Below are 20,704 nucleotides of genomic sequence, written 5' to 3' on the forward strand. Positions count from 1 at the left end.
ATTCCGTTTGGTTTTTCAAATGCTGGAATGGCATCAGTGGGCCTCAGCTGAGCTCGGATCCTTTGGGTGCTGTTGCCATGAAGTAAAAACACGTTACCTGTACTGTGCGGTATATCCTATTTGCAATCCAAAGATGCCCACTTTTTGTTTAGTTATGTTAATTTACTTATTACCACATGTGCTCATTGGCGTACACATCTTTGCGTGTTTTCTTTGAGTTCTGTGGCTCTAATCGTTTGGCTCGTTTGAAAACGTCGCTCAATTATTTGAGCTCAGCATGATAATATCTGGTAAAATAAATAGATCCAGTTGTCAGTGGATTGTGTTGTGTGAATAAAAGCACTACATCTTGTGATGACTGCAATGCAGTTAATAAGGGCTGCTCCTTATTTTGTAGTGTTTGTGCTGATGGTCTCTCTATAAAACACACAACACCCAGAATACACTCCAAGCTGATGTCATCTTACAAAGTACAATTAAGATGCTGTTTTATGAGCCCAGCTTGGAGAGTTAAATCATACTGTACTTAAGAGCATTTTTGAAATATATGCACACAAATAATCCATGGAAATACGCTCTTGTACATAACAGGCTAAATATCTTATTTACTGGGACTCCTCATTCAAGCTGATTGGTTTTTCGTGATTTGTGTTATTGTGCTAAAACAAATTAATTATCCTGTGTGGTTTATATAATTAACCTCTTGCACAAAAGCAGCAAATCATAGAACTTGCTTGTGTGTGTTTTTTAAAGGGTGCTAACAATGCGCTCCAAAATGATGGAGAAAAATGATAGTAATTCAAATATTTCTGTGCTAAAATAAAATAATTTCAATCATTCATTAAAATATACAATTCAAAGCTTTCAAATTTTGATGCTGTTTGTTTTTTCCAGCACATTTAATGGAATTAACACAAAGAATATAAACAAAGATCTAAATGCTTTCTTAGCCACAGTTTACATGCAATGAAAAAAACAATAAAATTCACACCGGCATTAAAATTGTTTATTTGTTTTTCTAGCCACCAAGCTCTGTGCAGCTCTGTCCTGCTGTTACAGGCCTTTGTTCTGCTAACAACCAGGATGTTAGAGACTCTTCATTGACAAACAAACAGCTGAGCTATTAAAAGACAATTAGCTCGCCCCGGAGGCTTTACTTAGGTCAATAAAGGGCTGCTTTTACAACTCAATGAGCTAACAAATTAGTGTGTTGGTCAGGTTTTAAAGACTTTTAATAAACTCTTGCGTGGCTGTGTTAATGTTTTTCTGTGATCTGTTTATTAATTGTATTTCATGTAGTACTATAGATATATTTGAAACCATAAAAAGGTAGAAAAAAGAACACTACAAGAAATTTCACAATGATTCAAAGGAGACATGACTAACAAAGCTGATGAAATATATAAATGTAATTACATGTAAAATAAAAACAACCAATTCTATTTTTTTACACAACCTTCTTTTGTGTGTGTGTGTTTTTACGCTTGTCTTCACATTTGCCATCAGGAGGGAGCAGGCCTCGCTGTCAGAGTTGTAACCTGTATACAGACTTTATGTGACATGATCCGTAACTCTATCTATAGGTGTTATGGTATCATTGCCACCATTAAAGAGGTTTTCCACCTTCCCAATGACCTCCGCCTCGCCTCACAGGACACAGAAAACGACCTGATGGCAATGTCTTTCACTGTACAGAGGCTACGACGAAATGCATGTGTGTGTATGTGTATGACAGCAGCTGTGTGTGTGTGTGTGCCTGTGCACGGTCGGTCACTTCACATACAGTGTCTTTAGAAAGAGTTCAGCCAGTAGGACTCGGCCTTCTCCCCGGTGAGAGTGAGGGAATCTAGCACGGCCAGTAAGCATGTATATCAGGCCATCTCACGGCTGGCTGGACGCTCCCTGGGTGGCCCACTGTGGTCAATACGGCACTGGTGACTGGACACACAGAATGGGATAATCTCCTACTTTCTTTCAGGGCCATGGTGCACACACATACACACGAAAACACACACAGATCTCCTTTTATGCCGGTCTGGCCACGGTGGCTTGCCTGGGCCTAATTTCAGGTCAGGACCACTCACGGGGAGGCCGAGGGCTGGGAAGCCTGGAGTGAGCGAGGGGACAGCATGGTTGGGGGAGAGTGCGGGGAGGGGGCTTGAAAGGAGAGCATGGGAGCCCATTTCACCCAGAGCACTGGAGCACACTGGGGGCACTGGGGCATTGCCTCTACTGGCTGTTGAGGGAAAACAAAAGGAGGTGTGATCTCCACAAAAATAGGACCGATGCCTGTGTATGCGTGTGTATGTGGTTATAAATGTGTATCATTGTTCAGAGTTTCCTTCAGCTTCAGCAATTCGCTTCAACACCCCTGCTGCTCACATACAAAGGCACCTAATTGACACTACAGATTTAGGCCACTTGCTTTAACTGTTCCCCTTCCAACCCTTCAGCCACTGCTGGAATAATCAGAGTAATCTAAATAAACAGGTTCCCATAGCTTCAGAAAATGAAGCATCTGTGCTTTGTTGTGCTGTGCTAAAGGATCAAGCTCAGTGTGTTTGTTGTCATTAAAGCCTGTGAAAGTGGCGAAACCAGAAATTTGTTAAACACCTCTCAAAACTTTCCCAGTCTGATTCTATCTGTGGGTTTTAGCCACAAATAACAGTGGCCAAAACCCACAGTGGAAGATATTTTTTTAGTAGGCCAAATGATTTCCTAAGGCAGCTGGGAACTGTAGCTTCTAGCAAATTGGACCCCAACAAGACTACAGAGCATATTTGTTAGAGAAGTCATTTGGAAAAAGTAATTAGGAGCGAGCATAGTGTATTGGCAAAGTAAATTCCAGTGAGCAATAAGACATATCAAGCTTTGGAAAGTAATACCAAAATTATTGCTGTTTGTGTTTTTATTGAATTATTTGACATTATTGAAAATATGAAACATGATCAGTCCTATAACTTTACTGTATGCTTCAGGTATAATCACAACTATTAAAAACAAACATTTCTGGCAGATATAAAAATGATACTTCAGTAGAAAGAAAACCCAACACAGGCAGTTTTTCATTTCACAAATTGATCAACTTTATTCAAAATATGAATATCCCATTAGAACAACACTTTTGGCATTTTGCAATATCGTTCAGTGTTTTGTGATGAACGTATTTCTTTATAGAAAAAGATTCTCTAAATATACATGTGTACATAATGTCGCACCAGCAAAGAGGAAAGTAATTCAACAACAGCAAACTCTCGTTGAATGATTTTACAATCAAATACTTGAATGTAAATTACAGAGTGAAAAAGAAAGACCCCTTGTGGTCTCATCCAATCTCCGACCTAAAATTGGTCTCAAATATAGTAATTCATATCTAATGAAACTAATTTTGGAAAATATTGTTCGGAAGCTCCATTTTACACTTTAGACAGCACTTAAATTGATTCAACCTCTAAACTTACCTTTTAGAAGCAGCACTGACTTACCTGTTACCATCCACAAAGACGAGCGCCTAGACAGAGGATAATCAGACTCTAATGATGTGTGTCTAAGTGACTGCTCTTGCAGGTGTAGAGGTGGCATTTTCCATATGTGGCCAAGGCTAAACGTGTTCAAAGAAATTGGCTACAGATAGCGTGCACGCTTTGTTATTCAGGTGGAAGCTCAAGAGTCAATTTTATCTTCACGGTGGCTTTTCTGACTGCATCTGTGAAGATACAAGCATGTAAAAAAGAGACTCATTAGTGAATAGAAAATGCAATACTGCATGCAATGCAAAACTGTGCAGTTAGTCCAGAAATATTCTTCTAATTCCAAGTGTCCTTTAGTGTATGTTAATTAAGCATATGGGGATTTCTGCAGAAAACCACCAACAGGAAGAGCTGTTTCACATGAAGATGTACTTTATTTAAATCACATGAGCTCTCTGCAGATATGCAGTGACGATGATGCTGCCTTTGTCATCATCACCCCAGACATACCAAACTGTTAATGTTTACTAGATGGGGGAGGGCGCATGAAGGCAAGTGCATGTCCGTGTGTTTGTGCGTCTATCAGCTGTCTGCATCGCGAATGTGCATGACCCCTGAGCAAGCAGACAGTCATGGGTCAGAGGTCAAGATAGAGCCCTGTCTGGGCTTCCTGGCTGACCCCAATGCCTGAAGCACAAACACAGATACACACACACACGCGTGCTTAAGGGGGAAGGGTTGCCCCCTATGAGACTAATATCACCTTTGGGATTAGAATCCAGACAGAAATACATTGACCCAAACAGGCGCGCACACACACACAGTCTCAGATGCAGGATTTGCTTGGTCATAAAACACGAGTGGCGTTGTACAGCAGAGAGGGGCAGCAGAGATGCTGAGTCTGAGAAGGCCATCCAATTATCGTTCAATGCTGAAGTAAAGAGGAGACCAGAGGAGACGCGGGAGGTCCAGCCCTCATCATAGTGAGCAACGAAAGAAGCTAGCACATAGCTACCTAGCTACACTGGGTTGTTATTCTTGCAAGGCTAGAGGATGCCAAGGATAAACTCATACAGTATGTAAGATAGCTACTATGACACCGGATTAAAGGACTTGTGAATAAAAAAGATAGCATGTCCTTCCTGTCATAGAGTATATAAAGTATTTTAGCTGTTATTTAAACCAAACAACTGATGTATCTGCTGGAATTGGGAGCCCAGAGGACCAATCTGGGAAAGAAATCAGCATGCCTGACTCTTGTAAAAAAAAAAAGAGAGAGAGAGAGAGAGAGAGAAAAATCACAAATCAAAGAGGAGAGAGACTGCAGGATCTCGGCACTAGTGAGTGAAACAGAAAAAAGGTCAAATTCAGAAGAGCTGACGAGCTTTGCTACCACGCCATTGGGAAAACTCCCTAAATAAGCCAGAGTGTTAAGCCTTCTAATCCCCTGTATTATTGCAACATCTGTGAGGTCTAGAGAGGCTCTGTCGGTGATTACCAAGACAGATGTAAACAATATCCTGGCTGAAAAGGAGAGGAGAGGAGAGGAGAGGAGAGGAGAGGAGAGGAGAGGAGAGGAAAGGAAAGGAGAGGAGAGGAGAGGAAAAGGCTTGGTAGATATGGATAAGAAACTGCTAGCAGGATAAGAAAAGCAGACAGAGAGAATGTGGAGAATATAAAGCGGGTTAGGTAGGAGTGAGTGTGTCAGGGGATTTAAGGGGGAAAAAAAGAAGAAAAAGGAAGTGGAAAATTGACAAAAGCAGAAGCAGAAGGGGTAGTGACTGTGATTTTGGAAGAACTTGGACACAATTCTCAAGATGATATAGAAGAAGATTGAGGACTGATAAAATACAGTAGATGGTGGAGATGGGGAGACAGAAGGTGACAGCATGAGGGGGGGCAAGAGCAGCAGATTGGAAGATGGCAGACCTGGGGCCAGGCGTGCCCCGAGCGGCTGACGAGGCACCAGGGAGACGTGTCTAATTTATGCAGAGTTAGGCTGAGGGGCTGAAGAGTGGAGGGTGTCTGGAACCCCTTCAATAGCCCTGAGAACTGAGGAGAGCAGCTATGGGTGCTAGCCGTGTGAGAGCAAATGGGGCATGGGGGAAAGAGGGGGATGGGGGAGTCTCTTTTTTGGAAAGACAACAAGGGGGTTGCAGGCTGTTGTCCCTGCTCAATTCAGGCGAGGCTGTCCGTCTGACGTCCCATTAAGGTTTGGGACAGGGCATGGGGAACGAGGCGAAGAAAGGGTGATGGAAGGGGAGCGGGAGGATAGAAGGAGGAGAAGTGAACAACATGCTCTTTCCCCCCACTCCAGCCTACTTCTCCAGTCTGGCTACCTATTGGATCCACAGGGCCGTCTGTCTGCTTCTCTGCATACTAATTCCCCATTACCACAGCCTTGAACATGAGCAAAGAACAGAGTCGGACTAAATCAGAGACAAGTAGCCCGGCTGATGGGTTGGCTGTATGAGAGGGTTTAAGGATGCTTTAGCACTTGGGCACACAGGTCCAGTGGGCAGACTGTGGTTTATTGTAGTGTGCTTAACTTGGCAAAACATTTAAAAGGGTTTTTTTTTCATATGCACATTTTTATTCATTTTTAAGTAACAAAATTTTCTTAGTTTTTCTTTTCATTTGTTGAAATTGGAAGTGGTAACCTGGCCTTATGAACCTATTTAACATTACAGAAAAAAAATGCTACCCTGGTTAAAGAGACAAGAAGAAACAGATTTTTTTTACCTCTATATGTCTATGAAATAATTGACCTAAAAACACGTTGAAAAGAAAAATCCCTTTTCATTTAATTTTCTTTTATTATGAGGGGGTCACAAATGGACACCGCTTCATTTTAGGGCTTCACAAGCTGGACAGGTTGGGAGTATGACCACAACTAATATTTTCAAAGAGTTTTTCCTGCAAAAAAAAAAAAAATATATATATATATATATATATATAAAAAATCTATGAAGCATCACTTTTTTCAATTTTTTGGCTTGAAATTTGAATAAAAAAATGAAACTTTAAAATGAAACTTGTGCAGCATGAACATAAAAATATCTGTATTTGCTAATGTAATCTTTCATATCAATGTGAAGAGGCAGACTGTATGCTTTGTGTATGTGAATCCTGGCTACAGGCCAAGTGAATCTGACTGTGTGTGTGTGTTGTTCTAAGACCTAGCATGAAGCAGAATGGACAGCCAGCCTGGGTGATGGTTGAGTCTAGTGATGCAGGCAGACAGTTTAATGACAGTCCTCACCCCTGAACATACAAACCAGTGAGCGCCTGGCATGCTTGCAGATGTACACACGCCGTATGACAAATGCACATATGTGTGATATATGGTGTGGCGTTTTCTGAAAAAGACACCAGGGCTGGTGAAAATGAAAAAGAAAGAAATCCGTTGGTGTATGACCCTGGAAAAAATAACTAGAAGGTGTAAAATTAGCTTCCAGGCAATTCCTTTGAGTGCCACTGAATCCTGATAAAATATATATAAGGGTTTTGAGCTTGTCCTCAAGCTAAGGGGACAACAAATGCTACATTAAAACTCCCATCAGAAATAAGAAGTTAAAATTAAGTATGGCCCTGCTTGCTTGTCATGTTCACAGAGGAGCAGTGTGAAAGTAGAGACCTATTCACTAGCTCAACAGAAGCTCAGCTCTTTGTGGGTTTTTTGTGTGCTAAGTTGTGCCCGGCCATGGCCTTGCATCTTATTCAGCAGGACTTGCTCAGGTCTGGACTTGAATTTGGTGCCCAAACAAAGACATAGAGCCACCTCATTAAAAAAACATGTCATTGGATCAGGCCTAGGCTGAATTGTGTGATTTCTCCTCCTACCATAAGTGACCGTGACTGAGCGTTGGGCTGAATGAGAAGCCGGATAGAAGCCTACCAATGGAGCGCCACGCCACATCCCTATGGGAACCACCCTCTCACAGAGGGGGGCACATTTAAAGCTTTGTTGGTCTGTTAACACAGCTTTTTAAGATGCCTCTTTATGGACTCGGCTAAGCAAACTGCAGCCCCTGGTTTTCTAGTGACAGAAGGAGAAAGTTAAAAAAAAAAACCCTAGAAAGGAGACAGTAAAGGGCAAGAAAACAAGAGGGGAAGAACACACTTATTTTAAGGGTGTTTGAGTGAGAAATGGTTTAATGGTTTTTAATTTGGTGACATAAAATGAACACAAAAACGAAAAAGCTGAAGTCAAACACAAAATGACATTTTAATATTTCAAATCCAACTCCTCACCTCAATGAAACAAATATCAGCCTACGCAGAAAAACTGTACATCTGCTCTCGTTGCGCCTATTCACCAGAGATCTGAACTTTGCTGCAGCTCAACGCGGTGCTACTAAGTCACAGACAAACTGCACCATCTCACTGCATCCTCCGATCCAGTCAGCACACACCTTTACCCGGAGGACTACAACCATCCTGATGCTGAAACAATAGGTTTGTGTGGATGTTTGTGTGTGTGCACACTTGTGTGACAAACACAGTCCTGCCAGGACAACCTAGGCTGGAGACTTGGACAGTCTCGCAGGGCACCCTGGATGACAGTGAAATGAATAACAATGAACTTGCCGAGTGTCAAGTTCAGCACATTAGAGATGAACCGGAGTCAAGGAGCACAGCCATACACAGTTGCTTGGCGTGCATAATTGTGTCAGCATGCTCAGGAAATATCTCAATATGAGCAGAATACCGAGCTCCAGAGAAGAGCACCTAATAAGATGAAAATGCACACATGCACACTTCTCTATCTCTCTCTTATTCCCCTCCCCTTCCACACGCAGCAAGGACCCGTCCTCGCTATTCTATTGCTGTCTGCTGTGCGCCTGATGAAAAAGCAAAATGGCATAGGGGGTGCACATGCCTTAAGGCACGAAAACGCACATTTGTAAATCACAACCCCAATATAAACATAGGGTTTAATAGGGGTTTCTCACGCACGTTGGCAGGGGTCCACCTCGCAATATGCTTCACCAACCGTGCTGCGCGTTTTTCAGCCTGCTACAGGAGAAGATAAGACTGAACAGCCTCCACCACATCCACCCAGCAGAGATGATGGTCTAGAGGGCTGAGAATGCATCTGAATACATTTACATAAAGATTGTGGTATGTTGACTGAGGCACTGCTGAGAATTCGCCTTTGCTCGTCATTGTCCCCAAAAATCAGCGTAATGATTGAAATGTGGTACAAAGGGTGGGGGGTTGCTTCAAACGGGAAACGGTCACTTATTCTGAGAAGAACCAGGGTGAGATTTTTGTTTTGCGGTCTGCTGGGAGCTCAGTAATGACTGCCCCCCCTGTATGTTAATGATATCAGCAGTGTATATGAACAAACTCAAATTGCACAAATTATTTTTACAACCCAGGAGGCTAAGACTTCAGCTGGTGGGAGATTAGATCAAGACTAGGTTTGTGACAATTTAGATGAATAAGGAAATCTCTTATTCCCTAAATACTACGATAAACAACCGCAGCCATTTGCAAACAAACAAAGGTTCTCTCGCGATAGGTGAACCTGATCTCTTCAAATCATAGATGCCTTCATCAAAATATATTTCTAAATCTCCCAGCAACAACATTTTAGTGAAAGATGTAACTATGGTAGATAATGCAAAATTAATAACAAAAAATTATTTTTTTAAAGTATTCATCTGAAAAAGGAATCTGCAAAGAAAAATTGCAAAAACCTGTGTTAAAGAACATTCCTGGCTTCATATTACATCCCTTCTGGAAAAAATAAGTATTCTGCAGTAGAGCGACTTCAAAATATGGCAGATATGAGAGCTATTTCTTAACACACAGCCCAGATATTGCAGCTGGAGATTGTATTAGAAGATAAACTGACCAGATTTTACTGTAACAAATTTAGAGGATAGGATTCCACTAACCTTTTAATCAAAAAGATGGGATGTAAAGGTGAGCATGGCCTAAGGTACCGAGTGGCTTTTGGAGAAAGCACTTTAATTTTGAAAATAAAAACAGGCAGGCAACAGAAGGAGTGCAGTGAAGCTCTGTGATAAACCTCTTGCACATACAGTCAGCTAGCCAAACCATCCTGTCAGATCGGTGCCTGAGGAGAGGCAGAGGGGGAAAGAAAGTCGGCGGGAAGGGGAAGAGAGCAAAACAGGGGTGAAAAGGGTCAGCAGGGAGGAAGGCTAAACCCCAGAAGCAAGCAAAAGATTGTGTGTGTAGTGCATTTATATTTCAGCATGTGCGTTTGTGTGTGTGTGCGTCAACCCCAGCTGGGAAGACATTTACTTGACATGCTGATAGGGATTTAAGCAGTGGGTGGGTGGTGTGTCTGACCAAGGTGAGTGAATGAGCAGAGAAGGGGAGCTGGTGGGGATCGGAGGATGATAGGAGATGGAAGCAGGGGGGTGGGGGGGTGGACCAGAGGGGCTCACAAAACTGCTGTTACTAAGCTTGATTTCAGGGCGAGTTGAGACGATTAAGAGACGGAGGCAGAAATGAGAAGGAAAACGAGGGTATGGGAGGTTTTTTTTTTGTAGGAGAACCCTCCAGGCTATGGAAGAGAGAGGGGGACTAGTCTATTGAGGTGATGAGGGAAAGCGGGTCTTTCTTTCAGACAGTCTAATGAACCATAAGTACCCGATGAAGAATGGAAGCAGGCAACCGCAGGGTGGGTTAGCTTGTGGCTCTGCTTCTCTCCATTTCTTCCCTCACTTCCACTGTCCTCTCTGTTCCTCATCTGCCTCCACATCCTGTCTTTCTCCTCTCCTCATGTGCTGCAGTCCCTCCTCTTAAAGGGGTTACACTGCTCATGTCAAACATAACTTGCTTAATGTGCCACATGATCATGGACTCACCTCCTGGATGATTTAATGAAATGGCAGTGATCTGCTGCATTTCGATACCAAAGAAAATGCCATATGATGAAGATGATGGCACATCAAATTAGCGCATGGTCTATGGTCAATGTCTGTCTATCTATCTATCTATCTATCTATCTATCTATCTATCTATCTATCTATCTATCTATCTATTGCTAATTCATAATTATATTTCTTTCTACATGTGTCCATTCAAGGCTTTCCAAAGTGACATGTAATGAAAGATATTTCTGATTAAGGTATGCACATTTGATTAATCCTGAGCCAACATGCTAAATTACAGAAGGCAGCAGACTGAGACAGACGGGGGGGTGGGGGGGGGGGGGGGGAGGCTGTCAAAGTGTCTGACTAGGTTTGACTGCGTTTCACTGGGGGTTGTTTGACCAGGGGGTGTACTAGGCTGCAGGTCTGATTTCTGGCTCGATTTGGCTCAGGGCCGGCTGGAAACTGGCCAGAGGCTGACAGAAGGGGGTTGGGTTCCCTTGCTTCTCTGTTCAAGTTGTCCCTGGAGCGAGGCAATAAGAAGCAGCTTATAAACTAAGCAAACATGCAGTCAGCTTACAGACAAGTGAACCAGCCAGCAAGGAACGCACGACAGATGAATGGCACACACACACACACACACACACACACCTACACACACGCATATTGCTCTATGCTGCAGTGATGACCCCTTTCCCCCCACTCCCTCTAACCTTGACCTTTGAGGTCCTCCTTAACCTGTTTCTGAATGGAAGTCAGTGCAGCTGGGGTGTCTGGCCGTGAACTAACTGAAACCCCCTCCACCGCACAGACCCCTCACCTCCTAATTTAGTCTGTTCCCACGCTTCATGACTGGGATTCTGGCTCTGAATCCAAATGGTTAAATGTAATATTTATGTGGGCATGGTGGTCTAATTTGCATGTCACCTACAAATTTTTTTATTTTTTTAAATTGTTTTTTCTTTAACTGGAGAAGGATGTTTTTCCTTGAATTATTCTTCTGTGCTTTGTGTCTCAAATTACATCTGTGGTCTTTCTTAACGGGCCATCATATAAACCATTCAACCTGAGCACATACATACACTATATAACTCATGTGCAGCCACCAGAGAGTGTGTCTGTGTGTGTGTGCTCATACACATCATTCAGAGGGTTCAAACCCCACCACCTTCACATTTTCATTATGGCCAAATCTCAGGCCTGTGTTACACCAGCGTGGCCTTTTGCCGGTAAGCAGGCAGTTTAATCACACATACAGCACTACTCCATTTTCATTTCCTTTTCATACAGCCTCCATTCCAGTCCGGCTTCATAATTCTCCCCTCAGAGCTGTCTACCCAGTCTGAGTGTTTGCAGCCTGTTGAAATGACATAATCAGTGACTTGGATAAATGCCTGACTGTTTTTCCCTGAGTCTATAATCAGACTTGGGGCTCAGTGTTGCAGCTCCGAGGAAACCACAGCAGCAGCACTTGACTCAGGAATTACTTCCTAAGAAGGGTAGTTTCACATAAGGAATTTGCTTGAGTATCATTGAAGTGAATTTAGTTTGGTCTATCAAGTGTATCTTGGCAAATAAAATGGCCCGAAAAAGATCTTAGCCTGTTCAACCAATTACCTTAATTATCATTATAACTGAAAGAGGTTCAATATTTTAAATGACTCACTTTTTAGGAAATAATGGCTGTCATTTAAATAGAAAACTGCAATGCTTGAAATGAATAGAGATCAGTCTTCTGCTGAACATGAATGCGCGGCAATAATTGCAGCTAGAAGCTTTCGTGATCACTTCAGCTCGATAATCTCTGCAAAATAAAATTCATGCATTTGAGCATAGTAAAGAAAAAAACTGCACAAAATGCACATAAAAATTGCAAATTTACCTACTGCCGCAACCTCGGCGCACATGTGTCTACATTTCATTTTCGACTTGAATAATAATTTGATCTTAGACAGAACTGATGACTTATTTGTTTGGTCATAACCAGAAAAAGAATGACATGCGAAACTGGCCAGGATAAATTGAGTGATGGCTGTAAATGCTTTCAGCAACTATTACTTCAGAGGGTGCACCACATTCAATCAATACCTAAGCAAATAAAAAGCAATGGGCAGTCAGAATGAGAAAAGCTGCAGTGGAGTGAACGACACTCTCTCGCACACAAATGAACAGTCCACATAAGAGTCACTCCAATGAAGACTGCACAAAAAAATGCCCTAAAAACTTCTCAGTTAATGCAATTTAGGGAAAATTATGCTGTACTACAGTAGTGATGCTGATCTTTCGTGTATTTGAGCAGATCTCACTCTGATTAAATAAAATGTTAAATCATCTATTAAGAATGATTTTAATATAAAGTTTTAGTAATGTTTAAATTTAGAAACTTTATATAGTTATTTGAATCATGAATATTAGTTAAAAAAACATTTAAATGAAAACATTTGGAACCTCAATATATCCTTTAGCCTTAAAAGAAAAAGGCGAGTCTTGTTATTCTGCTCAATTTAGTGTCTCACATTCAACCACAGGCGGTGCCGCCTAAACCAAGGTCTACTGTACTGTCCTGCCTGTTGTCTGTGTGTTGAATTATGCATAATTGCAACACTGTAAGTAAGACACAGGGCCCTAACTGTGATTAACATAAAAGCTTTCTGCAGGGGATGGCATTGTGGAGCCCCCCCTCCTCCCCATTTTTTTTCTGTGAGTAAGCGTGAACGAACACATGAAAGTGTGTGTGTTCATGCAGTATGTTTCCATAAGCCAGTACGTGTCACTTATGATGGCTGACTGGCATATGCGGTGAGGTATCGTGCTCATCGGTTGCTTTTCATACCATATGGTCGTCCTTGTAGTTTTGAATACGAAAAATACGATGGCCCCACCCTTTCAGCTCCTCGTGATCCAGTCGCGTCTCTCTTTCTTCTTTGAAACACTTGACACACATCCATATTTAAGACTGCATGAGAGATTTGAACAAATTCAAACTGATTTTCTTCGCTCTGCCTCTTTTATTTTCTCTCCTCTACACTGTTTCTGAAACCCAGGTATGTTTCAATTCCAAAGCAAGAATTTAGACAAAATTATTAACCTAGGAACATCATCAAAAAATTCTATAAAAAGTTCAATCTAGCTTGCATCGGTTGTTATTGCCTCCCTGCTGAGAGAGGATTTTAGTCCTCTCCACTGCCTGTTTCCCCACAAAAGATACTGTAGCGTCACCCCACCTAGGCTAACCACTGCTAGCATGGGCTCTTTATCCTAACCCGCTCCACTCTACCTCAGTCTCATCAATGTCACTGTGGACTGATTAGACAGAGGCTTGATTAAAACTGCCTCAGTTTGATAGAGGAGATGATAACGGGGATGAACCAGCCTTTTGAGGAGGGATAAAAGACAACAGTGGTTACTACACTATTAAAATTTTCAGCAGTAATCGCACCACAGATTTCAAAAAATGTATTTTGGGGACAACCACGGTACTTCAATTTTTATATTTTGTACGTCAGTGCTTATTGTTGTTGGGTCTTTTGCTGTTTTTTTATGCTTTTAATAGTTGTGTGAATTGTTTTACTGTAAAACCTACATTTAACTGTCAGCATGTGTCCTTTTGTGTCTGATCTCACAATAATAAACATTCATTAAGAGATATGATTTATCTAGAAAAAAGAATTCCGATTTTGTTTTAGTGTTGGCTTAAACCTCTCCGACTTAACAAAAAAAACGTAAATATGTATGCTTTGATCTGTCATCTTGTCATATTCTTGAGAGAGAGAGAGCCCATATGTAGTGGTGTCACCCTACAGTCCTCACTGTGAAGCTAAAAGCTACGCTGCTACAGAACGACAACAGATGCCATACAGCAGGTCTGCAGGGTGGCTGATAGCCTATTTCCAGGACATAGATGATTCACCAGATCACTCTTTCCAATAATTAGCACTGACAGGTGAAAACTGCCACGAATGCCATGGGAGCTGACAATGAAACGAACAATTACACAAAGGCACACAAGTATGGGGGCGCAGAGAAGCACACACACAAACATAAACACACACATATCAATGCACAACAGCAGCAACAGAGGATCCATCAGCACAGCTAACACCACATTAAGACCATAAAGCACCAATACATCTCCTGTTCCACGTACACAGCGAGTATCCTGCTGCTTCTGCACTGATACCCCTGATCCCCCTGTGCTTTGACAAGGCGTAATAAAGCCTGTATGAAGCGCCGCATTGTGTGGGGAGAACACAATGTTGCATGCTGAGTGCTGTGAGAAGGGCGTACACCGGTGGGTCCCACGGCGCAGCGGCGCACCAGGGCCTATAGCAGGGAGTGCTGAGCATGCTAATGAGGTCATTATGTTATGCCTCTCCCTCGCTCCTGCTCCCCTTTACAGTGTGGGCTTTGCCTGTCAGAGGAGGCAGGGTACCCTGGTTATGCAGCCAACCACAGATGCCACATATGGCACAATGAGAAGACACATGAGCGTCTCTGAATGCGACAGAAAGACGAGGTGCCGCTTTATTTTTTTCAGCTAGCATCAAAAGCAACAGCATCGGTGATTTGCATGCAGAATAAGGTGAGCTTAAAGAGAAGTAAAGAGCAGAGCAACTACAGGCAACATTCATTTGCTAATTGTTCCTGCTGTGTATTCAATCAGCAACCGCACAGGGTTGTGTTTCTTTTTATTCCGTCTACGCTACCACCATTATTTACAACCGATGGGGAGGGGTTAAGTATCAAGCGCATGCAAAGGCAATTACAAGATATTTGCATAGCCGTTAACAATTAGAGGGCAGATGGCAAACAGCGGGCATTAAAAAGAGAGTGAGCGCCATCTTGGCTGAGGGAGACAGCTGGCAGACAGGAATCGGCCATTTTGTAATCGCTGCCAGGCTGAGATGTAGAGAGGCGCCAGTTTCTCTGTGTGTGCCAGGAGATTGGCAGGCGAGGGGGAATTGTGCTTTAATGCCCTGCCTGGTACAGTCAACAACAACGAGCTACTCCAACAGTCGGTGACAGTGTGATCACAGCGCAGACTGTGGAGATCATCTACAACACAACATGTTCTGAGTTCACTTGAAAAACACACGTGGTCCTCCGAGCAGAGATGGTATCTTATGCTATCTTTTAGTTTAGTTCAATATGGTTATCACACTAACAGAGTGGCTTGTGTTAATAAAAATGAAGAACGAAACCGTGACATTGTACTCACCAGGAAATAAGAATCCCATCGTAATCACCGCACATTTGCATTCTTGGGAAACTCTCCACCTGTCCTTTAGTGTCATTCCAGCCCTCAGACATGTACAGTATCTTTTTGTGTCGTGACACTCACTATCGCTGGATAAAAATTCGACTTGTTTCTCCCCTCTTTTGTACAAAGGTCTGCACATTCACGCTGATGTCAAACCAGCTTTTCATTTGTGATTATTTTGGCAATTTAGCTTAAACATCTGAATAGTGAGTGTCTGTGTGGGGAAGGACTTTTGCGTACGTGGAGGAGACAAAAAGTCCGATGAAAACGAAGGCAGACGATTGAGGGCATGGCACTTTTAAAACTACTGTCTTTTTCATCTCTCATTCAATTAGCAGCCATTCACTTGTGCTGCCATGGGATCCCTGCTGCACAGCGGTAAGTGGACTTCAGGTGCTATTTCCCCACACATAGTGAGAGAGAGGTATGAAAGCCCAGGCCCGCCTTCCTCTCTTCCACCTTATAGATCAATACTGCACTGCCATATCCTCTTATGGGAGCTGCTGTAGTGAGGGTAAGAAAATCTAAGACGAAAAGACAGGTTGTGTCTGATATAGCGGATGAGAGAAAAAGTTCAAATTGTCCTTTCATCCTGGCTCATGAGATCTTAGGAATATTGTGCTGGGAAGTGGGACTGAGCAGGTTGCTCAGACAGATCCTTATTCAAACGGTTAAGTTGGAATGAGTAATAAGAGGGAGGCAGGTGGAAGAAAAGAGACCTTCGACGTCCTGTCTCATTCTTCTTCTCTGCCTCTCCTGCTGTCTCCACGTCTCTCTGACAAAGTTTTATGAAGTGGTGTTGGACCAAGTAAAAACCCTCCAGCTGAACCACACACAAAGACTGCTTCTCTGTCTCTTCCCTTTCCCTTTTCTCTGTTTCACACACACATGTGCGTGCACTGACACACACACACAGCGTGTGGGGCACTTCCAAGGTTAGGGCCCTGGCCCTAGATGGTGGTGGGACTGCTGGAGAAAGATAGAAAGAGAGATGGAAAGAGGAGCTGGGAGCAGTGGTGGTTGGTCCCTGGGCTCCGAGGCCTGCAGGCGGTGCTGGGCAACCTCTGCTAGCCTCTCTCCTCTGTATTGATTTCTGCTACTCCGCGCTGCTCCACTCTGCCGAGGAGGCTCGTAGCCGGCGGGAATGAGAGCTCGGCTCACCCGCCTCACCTGCCTCTCTCCTGGCTTGGCTGGCCTAGCCTGCCCACTCTGCCGCAGCTTTGGCTGGCCCCTGCTGGTTCACCGGGACCCCTGTATGCAGCACCGGGGCCACAGGAGGAAGGCAGCCAGAGAGCCCATGGCGATCCACAGCTGTGTTCACCTGCTCTGGGTTCACCCGCTTCGATACCACCTCCTCGAACTGCTTCTATCCTTCTCTTTTTCCATTCTTCCACCCACTCTGCTTCTCTTTTTCGTTCTCCGCTGCCTCCTCCTCCTTCTCCTCTTCCTGTTGTACACAAACAACCAGAGACAGAGATGGAGAAAAAAACAAGTTAATCTTAACTTTTAGGATTTTACACACTCTGAATGTCAATCCTGGTCTTTGATCAACAAGAAGTCTGGGGTGAGGATTCTGGCATCCTCACTCAGCTGGTAATATGAACCTGCTAACCTCAGAGAGCAGAAACTGCGGGGATTTGAGGCCTGAGAGTTAAGTGTGTCAGGCAGTGAGATACTGCCTGCCAAAGGTACTCTCAGCTATTAGATTCTGATGTGCTGCAGATAGCAAAATATAGCAAGAGTGGGCCCATTATAAAAATCACTCCTGCGTCAATAGAATACATTAAAAATATTTACGGGAAAAGTTTGTCTTTAACAGCTATGCTTTTTTTCCGCTCCTTTGGCAAAACAGGCTTGCAAAATGTAATATTTATTTGCCCTTAATGATTATAAATAACAAAAGTAATGTTAAACCTGACAGGATATTTCACCACCTTGTGGCACAGTTAGTGTGAAGGAATGGGAATGTTTTGGCCAGACCAGTGGTGCTCTATAGAAACCTTGCCAAACAAAACATCTCAGCTTTTGTATCATCCAGAATTATTTAAATTGGTTGAGCGGCCCTCTTCTTATGATAATAGCAGTTGGGGGGAGACATTTCTTTGAGGATCCATGGTCCTATTGTGTTCCACAACAGAAAAAGAGCTATGGCCAAATTCAACCCCCACTACCTCACATTGCAACATGCTGCCAGAACCACACAATCTGCAAAATACTCTTGCAAGAGTCACTACAGCCCTTCTTTTCACCTCTCTTAGCCCCTCTGCAGTTCTAAAAACCAGACTAAAACCCATGGGCTGACTGCCAGTGGAATAGAGAAGTAAAGTGCTGAGGTTTAGAGTCAGTGGGCCGGCAAGGCTTTGGAAGTTAGAGCTGTCTGTTAAGGAAAGAGCGAAGGGGGTGCAAGAGTGGCGTGAGAGGGGGGCTACACTGTTGGGACAAGAGAGCCAAGTTTGGGGGGGCAGGCGAGTTGAGTTCGGGGACATGGATGGGGACCCGGGGTGCGGTGTATGTCTCAGACACAATAATACTATTCATTGGGCTCAGACATGGGTGTTAACTCCCCTCTGACAGAGCACAATGGGACTCGGCGGCATTCAGGCAGCCTTGGTGATATTGTTAGTTCAGGGTTGCATTCTCCCTGCCGCAGGATAGAGCGCCTGCATTGTACCCGTCCAGGCAGGATGGATGGAGGGAGGTTTGAGAGGTGAAAGGCAAAGAAAGAGAGAACAGTATGTCTGTCTATCTGTCAGTGCTGAAGGAAAGAGGGCAGGGGTTGGAGAAGGTGGGGAAGGCTGATGGAGGTAGTGGGGTTGGTGGGGGGCGATGCGTTTTGCCTTGCGGCACAGGACTTGGTTGTTTCAGGGGGAAATGAATAAAAAGGAGAAACTGAGGCTAAAAGAGACTGTGCAATAAATATTACTCAAGCAGCCAAGTGCAGGGCTAAAGAGACATTAAAGGGGATGGGGACCTAGATGGATTGCATGGTGGCATTTTTATGGAAAGAAAAATTGAGGTTTGCATGGTGCTTCAGAGTTTAGATGCATTTCGTATGTTTGAAGAAATGGAAATGACCAAAATTAGGCAAAAGCTGTTGCTCTTGCAACTCAGATTCGATTATTTAACTACAGAAAGACCAGTAGGATAGGATAGAGAGACAGGTTAGCATCAAGTTTGCCTCCAAAATAAGTTAAAAATGTTAAGTAATTTCCCCATAATAACAGCTTAAGAAAAGAAATACACATTTTCATCCACTCTCAGATATTAGGAGTTAAGAAAATTTATAAGAGTATTAATCCTTGGTGTCAATCAATAAAAACTGCTCTTTCATGTCTTAACATTAAAGCTGTTTTAACAGGTTTCCAACTTCTGATTGGACACAATCAAAATCTTTACTGTTGTTTGATGTTCTAAATGATTAACTGAGAAAGACAGACATTACCAGATGAATTGAATATGAAAATTCTTGTCTGTTTCAGAGTATTTTCTGCTTTTTCATATAAATTCATTACTCTGATTAAAATTAACTGAAGGCTGTGTTGCCACATGGGCTCGTTGAGCAGCAGGAGTGGGATAAATACTTTACTGGCTTCCTCTTGATATGTAATCAATACACCGGTGCCAAATATAACAAATAAAAAAAAAAAACATGCAGGTATCCAAAACTGATTCCCATGACAATTTGACTCATCAGACCCACTACTGCAGGTTTCTTGCAAAATTGTTGTATCATGTTAACTTTAAATATCATACCACGAGTTACTCTGAGATTCTCATCCTTACTGAGAATTTCAAATATTTTATGAAGGTAGTGCACAGGTAAATTGTACTTCTATATTGCCATTTCAACCTAACTGAGCACTTAAAGTACTTTTTACTACAAGCCTCATTCACCCGTTCACACACTATCATACAGCGCTTTATTCCATGCCTTTATAAAGGCAATTGTCATGCACACCATCAGGAGGAATTTGGTATGTCAAGGATCCCCAACCTCCTAATCAGAAGGTCACCCTCTACCTCATCAGCCGTTCCATCACTTACCAGACATGATAGCACGCAACCCACAATTGGACACACGCACTTTCACATACACCTGCTCTCAGAGTATCACTGCTCCTTCTGCACAGAACAACCTGCTCTCATGAACAGTACTTTGTTTGTTTCCCCTCTGGTAAACTCTGACCAACCGTTCCCATAGCAACCCTAGCTACTTGTTCCCTGTGTGAATGTGTGCGTGTGTGTGTGTGTGTGTGTGTTAAAGAGAAAAGAGAAGAAGAGAGCGAAGTATGTGGGGTTGTGTAGAGGTTTAGAGTAGAACTCTGTGGTTTTACAGCAGATGTGTCCGTGTAGAATATATGGATTAAAGGGTCCCTATAATGTACCCCTACAATAAATACTCTCCTCCCGAAAGAACATGATATATGAATTATCTACACTTAACTGTAGATATCATCATACATACACACAAATCCTTGCCATGGTGATCTGCATTCAGTCTCAGCAGCCAAACCAGCGAAGAGCCAGCGGTATGATGCTGGTTTGTCAGGATGGCAGGGGGAGGCCAGGGCATGGCACTCATCAGGGGGCTAATGCCCTTTGGGGGTGGCTGAGGTAGTAAGGGTAGTGCCCTTTGTCCCTGGAGGAGGATTACACTGGTCAACCAGCACAGACAATACACCCCCTTCCTGGGATGGGAGGACCAACCCGCTCTCTACCAATGATAGGGGCAGTCAACTGATCTCTAACTTAATTAAGGATAGACGAGGGTAAGAGAAGAGGAGAAGGGGTGATATGGAAGACACAGGGAGAGAGACTGAGAAGATATAGAGGCAGGGATGATAAAAGGGTGGATAAAGAAGGCAAAAAGAGAAGAAACGAAAGAGACACAATGGGCACAGGGACACACTAAAATAAGAGGAGGCATGGAGTTAAAAAGAGAGCAATGGGAAGCGAGGCGGGGGTGTGGGGTGGCTTCTCTAGCACAGGATTAGGGGAGAGAAGATGAAAGGATCAGGTCTAACAGAGGACAGGAAAAAGGCCAGGAGAGATGGCCAGGAGGAGGGAGACCAGAGACTTAAATTCCAAGAAGGGAAATCAAGAAAAAGAGGGTAAAAGAAAAA

The 20,704-nt window shown here is 43.2% G+C and overlaps 1 long non-coding RNA gene across 2 annotated transcripts in view; it reads right to left on the minus strand.

The window, feature by feature from the left end:
* Positions 1-3,061: 3,061 nt before the first annotated feature.
* Positions 3,062-20,704, minus strand: part of LOC146546503 (uncharacterized) — a 41,349-nt gene continuing 23,706 nt past the window's right edge. For both annotated transcript variants that reach the window (XR_014890684.1, XR_014890683.1), the window contains exons 3-4: positions 15,540-17,028; positions 3,062-3,706 (exon numbers count right to left, since the gene is read on the minus strand). This is a non-coding gene — a long non-coding RNA (uncharacterized LOC146546503). The remainder of the gene's footprint in view (positions 3,707-15,539; positions 17,029-20,704) is intronic.

This window comes from Mchenga conophoros, linkage group LG23, assembly GCF_057382185.1.
Source record: "Mchenga conophoros isolate Kocher_MC1m ecotype Shallow Benthic linkage group LG23, M_conophoros_male_GT1.1, whole genome shotgun sequence".
In the NCBI taxonomy this organism is placed as follows: Eukaryota; Metazoa; Chordata; class Actinopteri; order Cichliformes; family Cichlidae; genus Mchenga; species Mchenga conophoros.